We start from the raw sequence: 18521 nt of genomic DNA on the forward strand, positions 1-18521 counted from the left end.
CTTCTTGAGTGACCTTCTACAGTAATGTTCCATGCAACAAGAAGAAATCACTTGGATATAAAGAGGAACGGTGTGATATATTGCAACTAGAAAAAACATTTATAAAGAAAGTCATTTTGAAAAATGTCTCCTGCATGTTTTTTACAAATAATATAGCAAGTTTGCATTATGAAGACTAATAAAGACTTACACTCTTAGTCACAGTTTGCAGAGCTATGACTTCTGTCAAACTCTACATTTTAAAAAAAGAAATTGATTTCCATTTGGAAATGAACAGTGTTCATTCACCTGCATTTAAGCAATATGACAAAGTCAGAAAACTCAGAAGGTTCTCCTGGGTTTAAAAGTAAATAGTCTGTTTTATAGCTTTTGAGGCTATCCACAGAAGCTTATTCCCATAACTGCCATAATTTAACACATATTTATATAATGTTGGAGTGGCAGTGTTTTCCAAGTTATTCACTACTATACTAATTTGTCTGGCTTTCACTGCATTTTCCTGATAAATTTTCAGAAGTAAAAATCTTGACAGCAGAATTGAGCACAAAGGAAGGGCTTCAGAATCCTGGATTGCAGGAATGGAATTCAAAAACCAGATATTTATTGCTGACTGCTGAAATCAAGCGAATTTGAGAGCCATACCCCAAAAAATAAGCCATATCCTACCCAAGCTATTATTTTGATGAGAGTGGAGGGAAAAATAATTATTTCACTAATTCCTCTTTTTTGCTCTTGGCTTCTCTTCTAGGAAGAGGCTGATTTTATATTAGGATTGTAAATATATCAGAGACCTTTAAAAGAAGGTCCATTCCTAAGAATCTGCATAATTACGTCTTCAGGCATAGAAAAATGAATAATCCCAAATCAGAGACAAGAATTCAATCTTATTTATAGAATAAATAACAAGTGTTTTCAGGGTTGGAAGCTCATAAAACAGAGAAGTTCAACATAACACAGTGCAATTATTTCTGTTTGCATCAAATTAGTTGGGTAGCTGCCTTTTGCTATCTCACCTTAGAATTTGATAAGCTACAAAGACAAGGCAGTCTCTGCTTTGATGTTGCTAGTCCAGGTCAGTTTTTCATTTTCCATGTAGACTTTATTTTAATGAGCCAAAAATTGCCTCTGTCTCCAAAAACATTCTGCAGCGTGATGTGTGCTTCAAGCCAAAACCAACTTTCCCCCAAAAAACACTAATCTAGTTTGAAGATGAAGAAAGGTACAGGTTACTGCAAGAGGTAATTGCTGCTGGTGCTGTGGCTATTTCTCTGCATGGACAGATATGAACTATGAAAGCAGCTGCTGGATGCCCTGTTTCCATGCAAATATCCCCAGCCATAACGGGCTGTGCAGCAGATCCTTGGCCAGTGTACAAATCCCCCTGCTCTTCTATCATGCTGACATCTGAAGCACCCAGCAGAGAAAAAGAGAATGTGTCTTGTAAACAAATTGCTTCTTCACTTATTATTTGAAGAAAAAGAAGAGGTAATGGATGGGCAGGAGAAATATTGGGTAGTGTTCTGGGGCTGCCTGTGACTCTCCTGCAAGGCTTGGCTGATGCTGAATGAGACATGGAGCAAGAGCTCATTTCCCCCTACAGTTACTGCACCCCTGCTGGTTTTACTTTTCTATAAATACCATGCTGAGGCAGGAGGGGAACAGGTATCAAATACAATACCCTGTATTGTATTCAACGAATCCTGACTTGCCAAGAGGTTAGTGACACGTTTTCCTTGGGAATGGTCCCAATTAAGGGAATGATGAGACATAATGACTGTTGCTCAGTGCTCTGGTTGGAAGGTGTTTCATGGTGCTCTCCTCGCCAGGGATGTCAGTGGTAGATCAGAGGTTAGTTGAGGGCATTTAAAATTCATCAAACTGAGCACAAGTGGAGGGTTAGCACTACATCAGCCTTACCACACAAAAATACACCCCACAAGCCTGACTAGATTGTCTGTACAGAAACAGGCCATGGGTAGGCAGAAACACCTTCAATCAACCCTTTTTGTTCAGGGGCCTGTTGTTAGTTTCCAACATGCACATCCAAATGCTGTTCTTTCACACACCTCTGCCCTTAAATTGTTGGTTTTTTCAGCCTGAGATTTATACTCCTATTTCAGAGCTGTATCAGCCCTTGTGTGCTGTCCATAAGGTGGCTTTGAAACATATATGTGTGCACCTAATCTCCAAAAAAGAAAAACATTCTTTACCAAGTTCCCAAACTGTCTACGAGAGCAGTACAAGCATTTTAAGCACTACTCATGCTCACATAGACATGGGCCAAGACATATCAACAAATTCATTGCTTTGTGCATTGTGCAAAAGGACCATTTTACATCAGTAAAATGTATATCTCAAAAGATAAAATCATGCAAACATTGATTTTTGGATGGGAGATTCCTCCTGCCTTGGCCTTGCATGTGATGGCTCCAGTTTTGTGAAAATTCAAAAACATCATGAAACAATACCCAGTATGAAATAGGCAGGAAGAACTCGGTCCTTGTAGTCAAAGAAGCTTACTAAGTTCAAGCACCCATTTATCATGCCATTAACTTTGTACCCAGTTTCACAAAGAGCAAAGCAGCCTTTTGAGGGGAGCTCACTGCTGAACTAAAGCTCAAGTAGTTGCCCATTGTTCCTTTGCCACAGTACACAGGTTCCTGGTGACATTCAGCTAATGAATTTTCTTGATGATTAACTACCCATTCTATGGGATCATTGTAATAGAAATATATTAGCTCCTGTTACAAGTGAGGTGGATGCGTCATTACTATAAGAGAGCAGGGCTTGATTTTATTCTTCTTCCTCGTCCTCCTTTTCCTTTCACAAAGTCTGAGAAAAACTTGGAAAAGTATCATCAAATTTCAACATGCAGAGAAAAAAATGCTGCTCTATTGAGCAGTAAAATGTATTTAGGTTCAGCTTTTGCATTAACTGTTGAATTAAAAGAAAAGTAAAATGCAGACAGGGATATAAAGTACCTCCTATTTGGAATTTTTATATTTATGTTCATTCTAATTGTAATTATGCAGAGCATGCTCCAGAAATAAGTTGGGGAAAAAAAGGCCATGAAGACACTGTAGATGTATTTCTCTGAGAACAGACCTTATAATTAACTGCAGATATTCTCTTTCTTTTCTGTTGCCCATTTTCACTGCAGCTTACATTCTAAAAGTGCTCTGCTGTTGCTTAAACTGCACTGACATCTTGTGGCACTGAAATAGAAGAATCCTAAAAATTAAATTTGAAATCTTTATGAAATATGAATTACAGTGTTTACTTTCAAGTTCTGCTGTATTGAACTCCTAAGCTGGTGAGCGTTTAGTTGCTTGCAATTAGAATTGGGGTCAATCTGCCACAATCAACCTAAAATTTTGAGATGTCATGATAGAATTATAGAATGTTTTTGTTTGGAAGTGGCCTTAAAGACCATCTAGAATAACATACTTTCCTGCAAAACTGAATGTGTTTGAAGTTTGTTGACTAAAAATCCCACGTCTCTGAGCATATACATTCAGACCCTTTCTCAGACACATGCAGCAAGAAAAAAAGCATTAATCTCTGAGCTGGTGTTTTATCACCTTGGCAACAGCAAAATGTTCAGAAAAACTTCAGATCTTTTTATCCCTGAGAATGAAGACAAGATACAGGCAATCATCAGCTAAATAAAAATCTACTAGTGGAAGACCATGTCCAGTATAGAGAATTACAAAGTGAATTAAGCTCCAGTTAATTCCAAAGAAATAGTTTTTCCATCTTATCAGAAGGTGAGGAAATAATTTGTGATGCTCCATTGGAGGCAAAGTAAAAAGCAAACTACTGCTGTGTATAAAGAAGGTTTCATGGGGAGGTAGCCGCAGCCCTTTTTTGTCCGTTTTTGTATAATTCCCCCACTGAATGCTTCTAAGACCCGTGAGTATTATCTGTGGCTTTATGATCACATCAAAGGAAGCCACATGTCCCTAGGAAAACACAAGAAAATAGGTGCACACTTAAACCCTTAAGATGAAGCAGTCTCCATCACACTCCTGTTTGTATTATTCATTGCTGCTGCAGTATCTGAAAATGCTTTGTAACATTGCATTAGGTGCACAATACCAAGTAGAGATAGAGAACTATTATTATACTCCCTTAACAAATGGAAAATTGAATCAGAGGGAGATGAAGTTGGTTGTCCAGCTGGAGAGGAATTTACGTGAAAGCATCAAATGGAAGTGAAACAGCCAGTGTCTGAATTAGTTGGCACATTGTTGTCCAGTTCATTTGTTTAATCTCATTGTTTCTTCATGTGAAGTGTCTAATACCTGTGATCAGAGAATCACAGAACCACATAAAGATTTGGGTTGGATGGAATCTTAAACTCCTGACATGGGCAAGGATTCCTTCCACTAGTCTGGATTGCTCAAAGACCTGTCCAACTTGGCCTTAAGTATTTCCAGGAACGAGGAAGTGTTTGAGCACCACGTTCTGTGGTGTTTGCATAGATGCTGAAAAAAGGAATCCAAAGGAATTCCTGCTGGGAGACTAAGGAGGAAAAAAAAGGAGTACAGACAGATCAAAGTAAAACAAAATATTCTAATTTCTGAAAGGGTTTGGCTTTGGGAAAAGATCTTTTCTTAAACACAGTTTCTGACTTTTACTTACAGTTCTGCTTGCATCAACTCTACTTGAACTTTTGTGTGAGGTTTCTGTATGTGTTTCAGAAAACCTCCTTTACTTCCATGTATGCTTGCAAAAAGACAATGAAAATGACTAATGGATTTAAAAAAAACAGACTACTGAAATTTTCTCAGTCATTTCCATGGAGTCAAATATTGATTATTTGTGCATGGGATCTTTTCCTACTCTTTATGTAAAATATATCTATAATGCCATTGAAAGTAAGTCTAGAGTAGTCCAGTAAGTTTCTTGATTTTCTTATGGCCAGTTTTTAGGTTTAATTGTTGTTTTTGCTTCCATACTGCAGGCAGAGCTAGCAGTAAAGACGTGCTTGAGGGACACCTTGATGGAACCTGTAGTACTAGATGCAGGATTAGTAAAATACAGCTCCCCCAAGCAGCTGATAAAATGTATCTATTATTGCACAGAATATGGTATAATTGGAATATGTCTTATAAAATAAGACCTTGTTTTAAATAAAAATCCTCTGGGCTACTGAGGTTTCCTCTCCCAAGACCTAAATAAGCATAATTATATAAATATCCTGGGCAACACTGCAGCAGTTAAATAACCAATGAATAATCTTCATATATTTGTGTGTTGATTTCCAGTAATCTGACACTCCAAGAATCTTCTCACAAGAGTTCATTATATTATATTTTTATTTCTCTTCTAATATTTTCATTCCTTTTTGCTACTAGATGTTGTCTATTTTGCTCTATGTATTCTTGCTTCCCATGTCTACTTAAAAACCTAATCATTAGGAACAAAGAGATAAGGCTGAATTTTGCTTTAACAGATTAAACTACAGAACAATTCAAATTTAAGTCAATAAAAAAAAGCCTTTGCTACATACAGAAGAGCTTTGACCACTCCCATATGACCTTGACAAACGCAAAGTCCTGCCTGTGGGAGAGTTGAAAACCCCTCATTCCCAAATATTAGCGTTTGGGGATTGACTGTAACAATTCTACAGAAAAGTATTGGGGCAGGAGCCAGCAAAGAAGAGCAGCAGCATCCTGGGTTTCAAGAGCAGGAGTAGATTCAGAAGATCCAGGGAAGGAATTATTCCTCTATAATTCGTCCTTGTGACACTGCATCCACTTTTTGGCACAGGTTCATTTTTTCACCATGACATATTTTCATATATAGCATATTCCAATAACTATCGCAAGGAACTATAAAAATCAGAGAAAATTGATTTATTTTGGACGATCAATTTTTTGCAGAAATACTGATATAACTGGGCTACAAAAGTAGGGGTGGTAAACTAACTACACAGATATACACACAGAAGAATTTTCAAGGGACAGTGATTTATTTAGAGATTTCTAACTGAAAAGATACTTTTTTTGCAAGAAAACATGCCAAATACCCAGGAGGAAGCTTGATTTTGCATTGCAAAGCAGCCCTAACCAACTTACTTAAGTTCATATTGGGTCTTGGAAGCCTACATTCTTCAATGTGTTTGATGTGGGATCTTGGGAAAAAATTAAAATCTGTGTTGAGAGGAAGTCTCATCTATTTTAGACTTCTACTGGGATCTGAAATCAGTGGGATATTTTTTAATCCCTCTTTTTTCACACTGAGTAAACTTTTAACATATTTCTGAGTTTTACTACAAATACTTTTTGAGTGTACTTATTTCCCATCACATCAGGTAATTGTTAGAGGTACAACTTCTCTGCACAGACTGACTTGGCTTTTGTGCTAATTCAACATAAATCTGTATTTGCACCACGGCCATTCACAGCAAGTCAGCTCCTCAGAGCAATTTAAAGTGCCTTCAGTTCAGCATGCCTGAGAATTCACTGTAACAGGATGCTCCATTTCAAAGGAAGAGATGAAATCAGGTTTTTAAACACAAAATATGAGGTGATGTGATATTCGACATGCAGCTTTGCTCTATTTTAACAATATTAGGGACATGAATGTTTCTGTTTGCTATTACTAAATAGCTTTAAGTGCTGTTACAAGGATTTTTTAAAGAAATGTAAATAAAATCTATGCAAGGTAGAAGGTACAAGCTAAATGGATGTATATTATGCTCTAAATTTACTCCAGTTAATACAATACAACATTCCAGGTTTACAGTTAAACTAGGAGGAGATATTAATTTGTTTATATGAAAACTTTTTTTTGGGGAATACAAATATAAGTAGTTTTTAGAGGCATAGTTGTTAATATTTTCCACACTTTTTCCCCCCAGCTTTGATTCTACTTTCATTCCCCTCAGTCAAAACCTGATTTACTTCAGAATGAAGGCCACAGGCACTGGAATTTGTTTTTAATGACTGCCTCAAAAACAAAGATTGTGATATTCTAAGGAAACATTTTAAACAGTTACAGCAATGTGACCATGGAGAGACTATTTATAAAAAAACTTTCCCAAAAGTTTTCAATTTACGACTTTGCTAAAGTCCAGCTTGGTGCACTACCCCCAGCTGGTTCTATGGGAGGCTCCTTCAGCACACCTGAATAAAACTTTCAGGGGTTTTATGACTGAGAAAATTCATTCCATCAACAAAAATAAAAGCTGAAAAGATAGTGATTCAAAAGTAAAAAGGGGTTGCAAGAAAAAAATATACAAAAAATATAGATGTTTAAGGTAGCGATTCTCAAGATTTGTCTTATCACAATGAACACATCACATCCATCAAATGCAAAGACAACTTAGAAGTTGGATGAAATTTAGTTTAAATAGACTGGTTTTGCAAGCATGCATGTTTCTTGTCTATTGTGATCTCTTAGGAGTGTAATTTCATCTTCTTGTCTGCCCATAAAAGAAAATATTTTCCTTTGACAGTCATGCTTCACGTTAAAGTGTTCTATAAAGTGTTTTCTATTAGAAAATGTTTTTACACAGCACTCCAAAAACCAAAAAACTTTACAGAGACTACATTGCATCAAATTTTTGTTTATATAATCCTATCTTTTGTAAATATAAAGTGCAGTAGATAGGGAGGTTATTTTGAGGCTGGCAGATAGTGCAGAAACTTTTGGCTGCTCAGCATTTTAGAGTGGCTTTTTTTGTTTGTTTTTGTTTTGGAGGTTTTCGTGGGGGTGTTTTTGTGTTTTGGTTTGGTTTTGGGTTTTTTATTTTTTGTTTGGTTTGGTTTTTTGGTGGGGTTTTGGTTATTGGTAGGAGTTTTTTTGAGCTATTATAAGAGGTTCTCAAAATATTAGTTTGCAAGAGTCAGTCATGCAGTTTCACACAGGTAACAGGAATAGGCACCAGCCAAGCAAGAATCCAATTTGTAAAAGCATTCACTTTATCACACCACCCTAGAAAGATGCTCTATGTAGTAACTACATGAACCATTCATAATAAATGACCCCAAGGGAAAAGTGATTAATCATATTTCAGTTGTTAGTTTAGCAAGATGAAACACATTCCAGTGGAAGAAGATTGCCTTACTCATACATACTTAGAGGCACAAATTCAGGGACCCAATAAATGGGCATAAAATCTAGAAGTATGCCATTTATTTCAAGAAACTTCTTTGCTAAAGGAAGGGTGGGGAGACTTCTTTCTAAACCACAGTCAAACAAGCATTGGGAGAGAGTGATCTCTTCTGAGACACACATTGACTGGTCATATGGTTGATATATGAACAATCATAGGATCGTATTAAACAGATGGCACACAAAATACTTCCCTTTTTCGCTCTAATTCCCAAAGGAGAAAAAAACTGACACACAAGATATGCTATGACATATTGTCACAGCCTGCTTTGCATTTAGGAGAAATATTAACACTACTGTTTTCTTGAAAGGGGATGCTCTAACACACTCTTGGTCTCAAAGAGCTCTCCACCAAAGTTTCTTTGGTTTCTCTTTGTTTCTGTCTTCTTACAGAAATGTAGTGATCAAAGTCAACTCCAATTCCAGCAGATGCTGCAAAGAGCATTAGTCTTTCCCAGTAGCCTTTTGCATTGGTCCATCACCACTCATATTGTGCAATGGAAGCATGACATGAAATACAAATCTACTTGTGTATTCCATTTTAAATAACTAGTGAGACATGAAATATCAGCCTGCAACCAGGCCCTGTATTACATGTGGCCACTGGAACTATTCAGAATGAGATCTGAGCACTGAGACAGTCAACATGTTCTATCAGCTTCACTGGACACTGGATTTCCACCTCCTATTTCTGGCAATATTGTATAACTTGTTTTTTTATAGAGAGGAAGTGGTTAAGAAGGAAGAGTATTGATATTGTTTCTAATCTAGTGTGAGCACAATGAACAATAAGTAATAGGCATTAATATTCCATGATAATTTAAGTTTTATAGCAAATGGGTTTAATCTTCTGTTGAGAGGAGTCCCTTAAACCAGGACATTTTCCATGAGCCTCTAAGAGAAATCACATGCTGATTTTCTCTTGCAAGGGCTATAGAATAGTATTAAAGATGCTTGACTGAAATAGATAACATACACTCAATTATCAGAGCCAGTTATCATAGAGATTTTTAAAATTTTCCCACTAACATCTCTTAACAATGTAAAATTGTTCTTCCAGTTTCTTTAAAAAATGAACAGTTTATACTGTTTTATTAAAAAGAAAGTATCATGATCCTCCTGGCCTTTGTTTCCTAACAATCAATCATTTCTGTCTGCGAGGCTCTGCCCTCAAATCTTCTATACCGAGATACACTATTTCACTATTGTCTATTGAATAGCTCCTTCTACCTTCCCAACTCATTGGAATGCAATATGTTTTTTATTCATAGTTTATGCTTGTCTTGTTGCATTATAGCACTACTGTGATTATTAATCTCTTCATCATGTAACAATAATATGAGGTAAATCAACCCTCCGTTACCAGTCTGGAATTGTTACTTGCTAACAAAGTGCTAAAGTGCTGCCTTTTACCTCTGATAAAAATCTTGCATTAAATTTTCTTTCAGTAAGATCCTTTAAATTATTAATTTGGCTGAGGAGTGATGCAAATGACCAACAAAGAGATTTTTCTGTTTTAATCCCAGTAATGAATCCTTTGTCTGTAAGTAGGCAGCTTTTCTATTTTCAATATGGGTCTGTTTAAAGTGTTACAAATACACAGGATGAGAACTGACTGAGTTGGAGGTTTTTTCCTTCTGCATTAAAGTACCTCTGAAAGTAGACAGATTAAATTTTTGTAATTTTTAATTTTATTATTTCAGTGAATGGGACAGATTGGTTTTGCACAAAGACATTAGCAAGGGGACGTTGAGATACTACCTCCAAGATCTTAGTCAAATTAATTATTGTCACTCTAGGAAGTGGTGGGGTTTTTTGTCCTCAGCTGAAAGTGAGGACAGCATTCCACCCCCTCTTCCCAAATTTTTTTCCGATTTTCCTATTTAGACAAAGAAGTCTTTGTCATGAAGAGGTCATTATTACATTTAGGTATTTTAGGCCTCTTATCTCTACTGGTACCCTTACTGATTGTCTAGATATAAATATATGATATTAAGAATACAAAATCATACACAAAATGCTTCACCACTTCAAATGCAGCATGTGAGAGTGAAATTGATATAGTTTTATTCTTACCTGTCTGGTGTCTGTACAAATTCTTGATTAAAACTAATTAATACAAATTGTAATCTTTGGTGCTTTTCATACCATCTTAGCTAGTCATCATACTAAAGAATCATATTAGTCATCATAACTAAAGAATCAATTTAAATAATTGTACAAATTATACATATTGAAAGTTTTTAGAAATATGCTAAAAAACATCAAAACAGCCATTTAAAAATCAAGTTAAACTTCATGTCTTTTCTTTCAAGCTTAGTACCTTATTCAACTCACTAAAGAGATCAGAGGTAGGGTTGTAAAGCATTGGAACAGATTGCCATGTGAAGTGGTAGCAATTCCATTCCTGGAATTGTTCAAAAAAAGTGTTGATATGGAGGACAAGGTTTAATGATGAACATGTTAGTGGTACTAGTTTGATGGTTGGACTTGATGATCTTAAAGGTCTTTTCCAACCTCAATGATTCTACAATTCTACTTTAAAAAAAAAAAAAAAAAAGTCAAAGGCAAAAGCTGCACCCAGCCTCAAGAGAGGTTGAAAAGACAGTGGAAGGAACCACTAACTGGTCAGCCTTACCCCAGTCCTTGGAAAAGCCATGAAGGTCAGTCATGGAACACATTTCAGTGTACATGAAGGAGGAAGTGATCAGGAGCAGGCAGTATAGATTTGTGAAAGATAACTCAGAGCTGATCCAACAATTGCCTTCTATGAAAAATGCCTGGATCTATGGCTAAGGAGAGAGCACTGGCTGTCATCGACCTTGTCTTCAGCAAGGTTTTTGGACATTTCTCCCACCTCAGGGACTTTCTAAGCAGCTTTTTCTGAATTCAGGTTTGACCATTAAGTAGTGTGGTTACCTCTATCTGGAGCTCATAAAAATGGATTAGAGTATGATATGTTTTCCTCCAGGTACTAATATATTTTCTATAGTTTAAGAGGGATTTTTTGTCTCGTGACAGTGAGCAGTGCTCATTCTGGACTTTGCAATTATAGCTCCTTTTGTGCAGGGTAACCAATGGACCAAGATTTCGGGGTTACTTTTATAGCATGGACATTATTCAGAGATCTGTTATGAATCAAAAATCACAGGGTGGAGAAAAACCACCAGGAAAAAAAAACTCTTTCCTCGATTTATTTCCATATTAGAGGTGTAATACTAGGCACCAAACAACTTTAAACACAGATAAAATATAACTATTACTGGATATATGTTCTCGTGGCTCTTTCAAACAGACATGAAAGAAATTATGGACAAAATGTTGTGAAAAAACACACAAGCCTTATAATCAAAATGGCTTGTGGGTCTATCATTTCAATGTAGCTTTGTTCTTTCATAGCACAGGGCAATCAAAGCAGATTAGGATTTGTCATCACAAACACTGTATGAGCTGCACCAAAATTACCTTGTTACTTGAGCATCTCAAGGCTTGTTGCTGCCTTAGGCAACATCCCTCGTGCTGTGTCATTGTGCCTTATCATAAATTATACTCATTAAGAGTGTATGAATAATGGTGACTTACAGATGATTTCAAATTTTATTTAAAACCTTACTGTGTGGAAGCCCACCCCCTGTTGGATATCCAAAAGCCATCCATAATAAAATTGTTTACTTTTAAGTTTGTGGTTGTTCCTAATTCTGTTTCCTGTTTTACAAAACTTTCCCCAAAGTATTAGAGGGATAAGTCATGAAGATTCCTGGTTGTGCAACTGAAAGTGAAACAGCATCAGGGGCAGCAGCAGCTGGGACTAGGACTCGGGAGTTTTGAGCATCCTCTGGTCTCTATCCTATTAATCTCAGGCAAGTAATTTTGTCTTTGAGTTCCCACCGGTTGTCTCCTCTGGAGAACTTATTACTTAATGAGATACTAAGACTCTACATTCAAATAGGATTTCTGTAATACAATATTCTCTACTCCTAATTTAGGTTTCCTAAGGAATCTGCTGAGAGGTGGGGGGGAAAGAAAAAGATAAATTTCCATACAAAATCAACTCACCACAAAAAAACACCCCAAGGGCCAACCAGGATTTCCAAGCACGAGGGAAATAATTTTGCACTTTCTCACAACAGGTTGTCTTATCTTGGCAATTCGCATATATTGATCAACTTCAGAAGAGATTACACAAATACTGTGTAGTTTTTCTGGACTTCAGTGTGCATGTAGAGTATTGAATACAGAAGAGCAGCTTGAATTTTAATGTTCTCTGAATTGTCTTCTCAGCATGCTAAATTCCCATTTCATATTAAACATGAATATAGTAAACAGGAGTTTACTTAGAGTTTACTTAGCTGTTTCATAGAATGTCTCTGGACTAGATCCTAAACTCATAAATATTATTTATATTTACATTTTAGGTTTTTTACAGAAAAGGAAGGCATTTTTAAAACATGCTGTGAACTTCACTTTTTTTAAATGACAGTGGATTCTGGACAAATATCAATCACCCAGACTGACATTCACCCAGAGAACTTTTCTGATGTCACAATATTTAGAAAGACCAGAGCTGTCTTTCAAAATCCCCGATCTTTCCAGTAATCTAGAGAGAAGCAGGGAAAGAATGATTTAGATTTGAGGAGTATTTACCTCAAATATCATAGTCAGCTACCTTGTCAAAATAAGGCGCAAAGGACCTATCTTGGGGCCTTATGATGACTTCCGCCCTAGAAAGCTGGGACAGAAACACCACCTCAAAGAGCTCTGCCCCAAAAATGACTATGAAGTTTTAGTAGACCATCATATTATCCAAATGCAGGTTGCATCTGCACATGAATTATCCTTGTTTCTTTGAAATTAGTGCACTAAGTGCACCAGATAAAGATGGTATTGTCTTTTACAAAATATATTATTCCACTTTGCACTGTAAACAATACTTCCTGTATATTGATCAATAGACTTGCTTGCTGCTGCTTTTCATGGACAAGATTCAGCATTAATCAGCCACACTTTTTAGGTCAGACACTCCTAACAACTACACTTTTTCCGCTAGTGTTTGTAGATGTAACAAAGAAGCAGCAGGATATAAAATCTATTTCCGCCACTAACATAGCTTTACAAATGCACACACAGCACTGAACCTGTCTCTTCTGAGTTGCTTACTGATTATTATATTTTTCTTCCTGAATGCACTCTGTAGGGCTGACAACTTTATAAAGTCATCTTGAAAATCAGAAAGTTGTATTTGTAATATTGACTTGATCATTTTTCAATGTTGCTTTTTTTAGCAGGTTAAAATAATGTATGATTATCATCCCTCATCAGTTTCATCACCTATAACTCCTGTTCACAGGTTCTTGCAGATGTATCAGAAAATCACCTCATTCCACTTATAAATAAAATCTCTGTACATATATCTTATTTTAGAGATAGCACTTTTCCTGGAAAAAGCATTTCAAATCTGCATGCGGTAACTATTTTGATATATAGGTTATAGAGAATGGGAATGGTATTCACTGTGTTTATAACGAAAGTGGAATCAGATTCTACCTAAAGATGTACAATGGAAGAGGAATAGGCAATATCAACAAGGTGAAGCACAGAAATTTTAATTAACTATGAGGAAAAAACAGTGCATAATTAGAGTGATGAAATACTGGAAAAGGTTGCCCAGGTTGTCTTATCTCCATCCCTGAAGATAAGCAAAACTCACCTGAACAAAATACTGAAGAATCAAACTTGTCCTTGAAGATAGTCTGAGCTAAGTACAGGTTTGGAACAGATTATCTCCAGAAGTTTCTGCCCATCTGAATTTCTTTAATTGGGTGCCTGAGTTCCTTTTTACTCATTTGGGAATTATCTACACTAAAATGTTATTATTTTGAATTGTTACCAATGAAACTGCTCAAGGCTTTCACCAAAGGGACAAAAACTGAACAAAAGATTGGCAAATGTTAATAAGAGATAGAGATGTAGAATATACTTTAGTGGAAAAAGTAATTTAAAAACAAAACACTGGGCATGGATGGTCCAAGGTTAATACAGGAAAATTAGGACTCATCATGATCACAACAGTAGTTCCCTCTGTTTCTGAAAAACATCACAAAAGGCTATAAAATTCTAAGCCTCCCAGTAGAAACAGTGGCTAATGTTAGTGTTTTCTTGATGTGCAAATATTTTCTAATAGTGTATGTTGAAATTCTATCAGTGATGTTTCAAAAAAATTTATTTTTCTTTTTTCATATTGCATATGGTGAATTACTACAGTATGATATCAAAAAGTGCTTATCAGTTGTTAAGTCATCGTAAGAAAACACAGTCACTGACCCTTTACACAAAATGAGGAAATAAATATAATTCTTGAAAATCAATCTATTTTGAGACAATACACAAGTTTCTGTTCCAACCTGAACTTACAAATTACTTAAAAAGGTGAACAAAGCTAGTAATGTTCAAACAGAAAATGAGAAACAGAAACTATTTATGAATATACTGATGTGCTTAAATATAGCAAATCACCATGTCAGGTTTTGGAGCAGTTCTAGTTGAAGTATTCAGAATCATTCTATTTATCTGAATGCCAGTGAGGAGTGAGAGACAATTCCAGTGTCATTCATGTCAGAGGTAGAATGAACTGTCCTCTGGAGATGTTTTTTTGCAAGGCTAAGCTAAGTAGGTAAAACTAGCTCGGAAAAGAGCTTACTCTTCACTTAGGATTTCTATGTTAGTTAAAATGAATTCAGGCTTAACTTATCATATGAAATAGAATTTTTCTGCTTCAAGAACTGACATGAGCTGTAGCATACAGCAACTCTACAAAAATTAATGAGATAAAATCTGAAATGGTTACCTAGTTACGCCAAAATTATTGCAGAGCTCTACAACAATTTTTATCCAAATGATACCATTAAAACTATTTGAGCAGAGCTATAGTAGAAATGTTGGAAACAGCGAGGGCTAGAATCAGGCTCTGACCCTTTCTCTAAATCCATACCTATGGGTACATCTCCATCACTTAAACAATGATCAATGGCTACTTGTAACTACTGAGGCCAGCCTGCGCAGCACGTTTCTCTGTGCAGATGAATTATTTTCTGTGGTAAAACAGAATAATTTCAACCATGCTTCCAGGTTAGAGTGGCTTGTGGTTTATGATAGTCTTCAGACCATGGTGGATGTTTGTTGGAAGCACACAATGCATGACAAAGTATATGACACAACCTAGGTCCTTTCTAGTTTATTTACACAGATGGATCATAAAATCTAATTCGACAAGAAGAGGTTGTAGAATCAGGATAATGCTCTGCCACAGACTTCTCTAAATTATGCTGGATGAAAATAGTGTTAGGGAAGATGATCTGTGGCATATAGTTTTGACACCTTCTTAACCAGGTCCTAAAAGTTGCTCAACAAGAATAAAGTGTAATGTTCTTACATAAACATCACTTTTTTCAAAGGAACCTTCTTATTCTGGCAATATTTCCTGTTCCTTCCTAAAGTCTTTCAAAAGTTGTTTTCCAGCTTCCTCATGCATAGGTACCAGAGCTGCACTGGGACCCAGTACCTGCCTATAAAGTGAAGGTGAACACAGTGCAGTCTGGAGAGGCAGAGAACAAGCCAATAACACTATATTTATTCGCTGCTTGATTTGATTTCTGGTCAGTGGTGTGATTTCCCCAAAATGAACTGTGACATTTCCAGCAGCTGCCTCCTCAGCATAGAAAATAGGATTCTGCTCACCTGGGACTGCCACAAGGGAAAATGCTTGCCAGCTCCAGGTCTGTACACAGTGTAAGACAAAAAATTCTATTCAACTCTGTGGTACAGCTCAATCATAATGATTGCTTTAGAAAACCAGAACAACAACACACAAAAGTACATGGGGAGGACTCATTCTTGGTAACATTTAATATTTTCATATAAAATTAATCTTTCCTCAAGATAAGTTTAAGATTGCAATCTTCTTCTATAGAGATGCAAAACTTAATGGAAAAAATGACAAAATGAGCATCTTCCTGATGGCATTTCTGTATGCATTAGTAGAGACATCTGTTTTACTTTCCTTTTCACCTTAGTGTATTTTTTAACATGTATATAATTTAATTCAATTGATTTGGTTGACTTGCTTCACCAATCATTTCACTACTAAAAAGAGCTCTAAAATGGTCAATAAAACAATACAATAAAAAAAAAAATACTCCACAATTGTGGCAGTTTCATAGAACTAGATCCAAGTTTTTTGTAAAACATGTTGCATCTGTTTTTCTTCTATAAAATCTATTTACTAGAGAGTACATCTTTCAGAGTAAAATCACACAGTGCTTTTTAATGTAAATAATTTATCAACAATTCATAGGCAAGCTGATTTGGTGGTTTGTCCAAAGCATGTTTAATTTTATTTTTGAATTCATGCCTTGAAATGATGGATACTTCAAGTTATAGGTACAAGAGCAACTTAATATAACAAGTTTGTACTAGGGAATGGTAACATACTGTATATTATATTCACCTGCAGAAATAATTGGGCTCATATATTTGTGGACTCTCATTTATTATTAGATATGTTATTAGCTAAGTGTTTTAAAGATTGCTTCTTGCTTGCTTGATGGTCTAGTTTTCATTACATCAACATATAATATAGGAGTAAAACTGCATGGAGATAAATGGCTAACTCCTTCAGGGATAACTCCACTTGAAAAAAATTTATTGGACATAATACAAATAGTTTGAGTATAACAAATAACTGCATTAACAGTCAGGAATCTTTTTGTGTCAACTTTAAAGCAGAATGACCCAGCCACCACAGAAATTGATAGAAGCTCTCCTTTGACTGGGATGGAAGAGAACCTGCTCCTGAAAAACACCCTGATATCTTGACATCTTCTCTAAAATACATCAGATTTGATATTCTGTATATGAACCATACCACTGAAATCACATATACTTCTGCCACCAGAGACTAGGAGTTTTAGGAATGACAGATGAACTGCACCACTGAGAAAAGTTGTTGCCTAATCTCCAACATGTTCAGACTTGCTCAGTTGACTTAAAACCAAGTTATGTTGCAAAAGAAAATGGTAAAAGCTAAATCACTTTCCTTCAATATGAACACCCATTTGCAATGGCAAAGATTTGTTTTTGAAACCCTAATTGAAAGTTCTGCCTGTATTATAATGAATCAAATAATTGTTTGAATTAAACTGTGTGTCATGATGATTTTAACAATCCAAGAAAAGCATTCAAACAAAACAAGTTGAAAATATAAACTATCATAACTTAAAACAAAAGGACTTACCAATCTGTCAATAATATTTTCTTGCCAGTCTTAACAGTAGCTGGGGCCTGGGGAAAAGAGAAACCAAAAAGATTTGTCTCAGTGGCTTTATACAGCAATGTAGGAGTCAGAGGAGGGTGTCAGTGAATCAGATGCCTCAGGTCATTGGAGTCACCTCCAGCACATCAGTGCAGCTTCTCAAGTTCTCTGTGATGGAAGAGATTTACACCAGAAGAGCATCTCAGAGCAAGTATGAGTGCAGAAACTCACAGTTCTGCAGTCTTACATTTTCTGTAGATGCCTTTATGATAAACAGGTTGGAATTTTTTAAAATATTGGAAAACTACACAATTTGTTTTTTATATTCCTATAAGATATTGTCATGACAATTGGAAAATTTCTTAAAATAACACAACACATGAACAAATTTCTACTCTTTAGCTTTTATTTATCAGACAAATTGAACAAGAAGATATTAAATACGGTTAAAACAGTTTTGGTCCTGTTCTTGTGAAATGAAAGCCAGTGAATTGATACAAAAGTTTATAAAACTTGTGGCTGTAACAGTTGAAGACACAAGTCCGGGTTTTGAGAACAATAAACACCTAAACTGTAGGTTCTTTAGAAAAGAAATATTTTATTGTAGATAGAATTTTGCCATGAGGAAAAAAAATGAGGAAAAAAAATGAGGAACAAGGATACACTAAAAATATTATAATATATTCAGTGATAAGAAAACATGAAATCAAGATGTTTACCTATTTTCTGAAATATGGCATATTTGGTTACAATTCAATTCTAACCAATAAAAACAAATATTTATAGTAACCAAGTATGATATTCCTAGCCTATAGGGTATATGCGAAGGTACTGGGTCTCTTTTTATGTAATTATTAAAATGTATTCTCTTTTCACCTAATTATTAAAATAAGATTTCATTAATTTGGTGGGCATTAGTGCATTAGTAGTGCTCAAACTGAAGATAGAATTGAGCTATTTCCCTGTTTTTTCAGATGGTCTTTCAAAAAACTGATCAGTTTCACTGAAATGGATGTGTCAGATGAGAAATTACAGCTGAAATCAACATGGCTTTAAGCTGTACTGAAATATTTAAATTAACTGAAACAAA

The 18521-nt window shown here is 35.7% G+C and overlaps 1 protein-coding gene across 14 annotated transcripts in view; it reads right to left on the minus strand.

The window, feature by feature from the left end:
• Positions 1-18521, minus strand: part of TENM4 (teneurin transmembrane protein 4) — a 1564491-nt gene that overhangs the window by 1339919 nt on the left and 206051 nt on the right. For all 14 annotated transcript variants that reach the window (XM_074535017.1, XM_074535019.1, XM_074535018.1 and 11 more), the window contains exon 2: positions 17414-17460. The gene's annotated coding sequence lies outside the window, so the exon portion shown is untranslated. The remainder of the gene's footprint in view (positions 1-17413; positions 17461-18521) is intronic.

The sequence above is a fragment of the Zonotrichia albicollis genome, chromosome 2 (assembly GCF_047830755.1).
Source record: "Zonotrichia albicollis isolate bZonAlb1 chromosome 2, bZonAlb1.hap1, whole genome shotgun sequence".
NCBI classification, from domain to species: domain Eukaryota; kingdom Metazoa; phylum Chordata; class Aves; order Passeriformes; family Passerellidae; genus Zonotrichia; species Zonotrichia albicollis.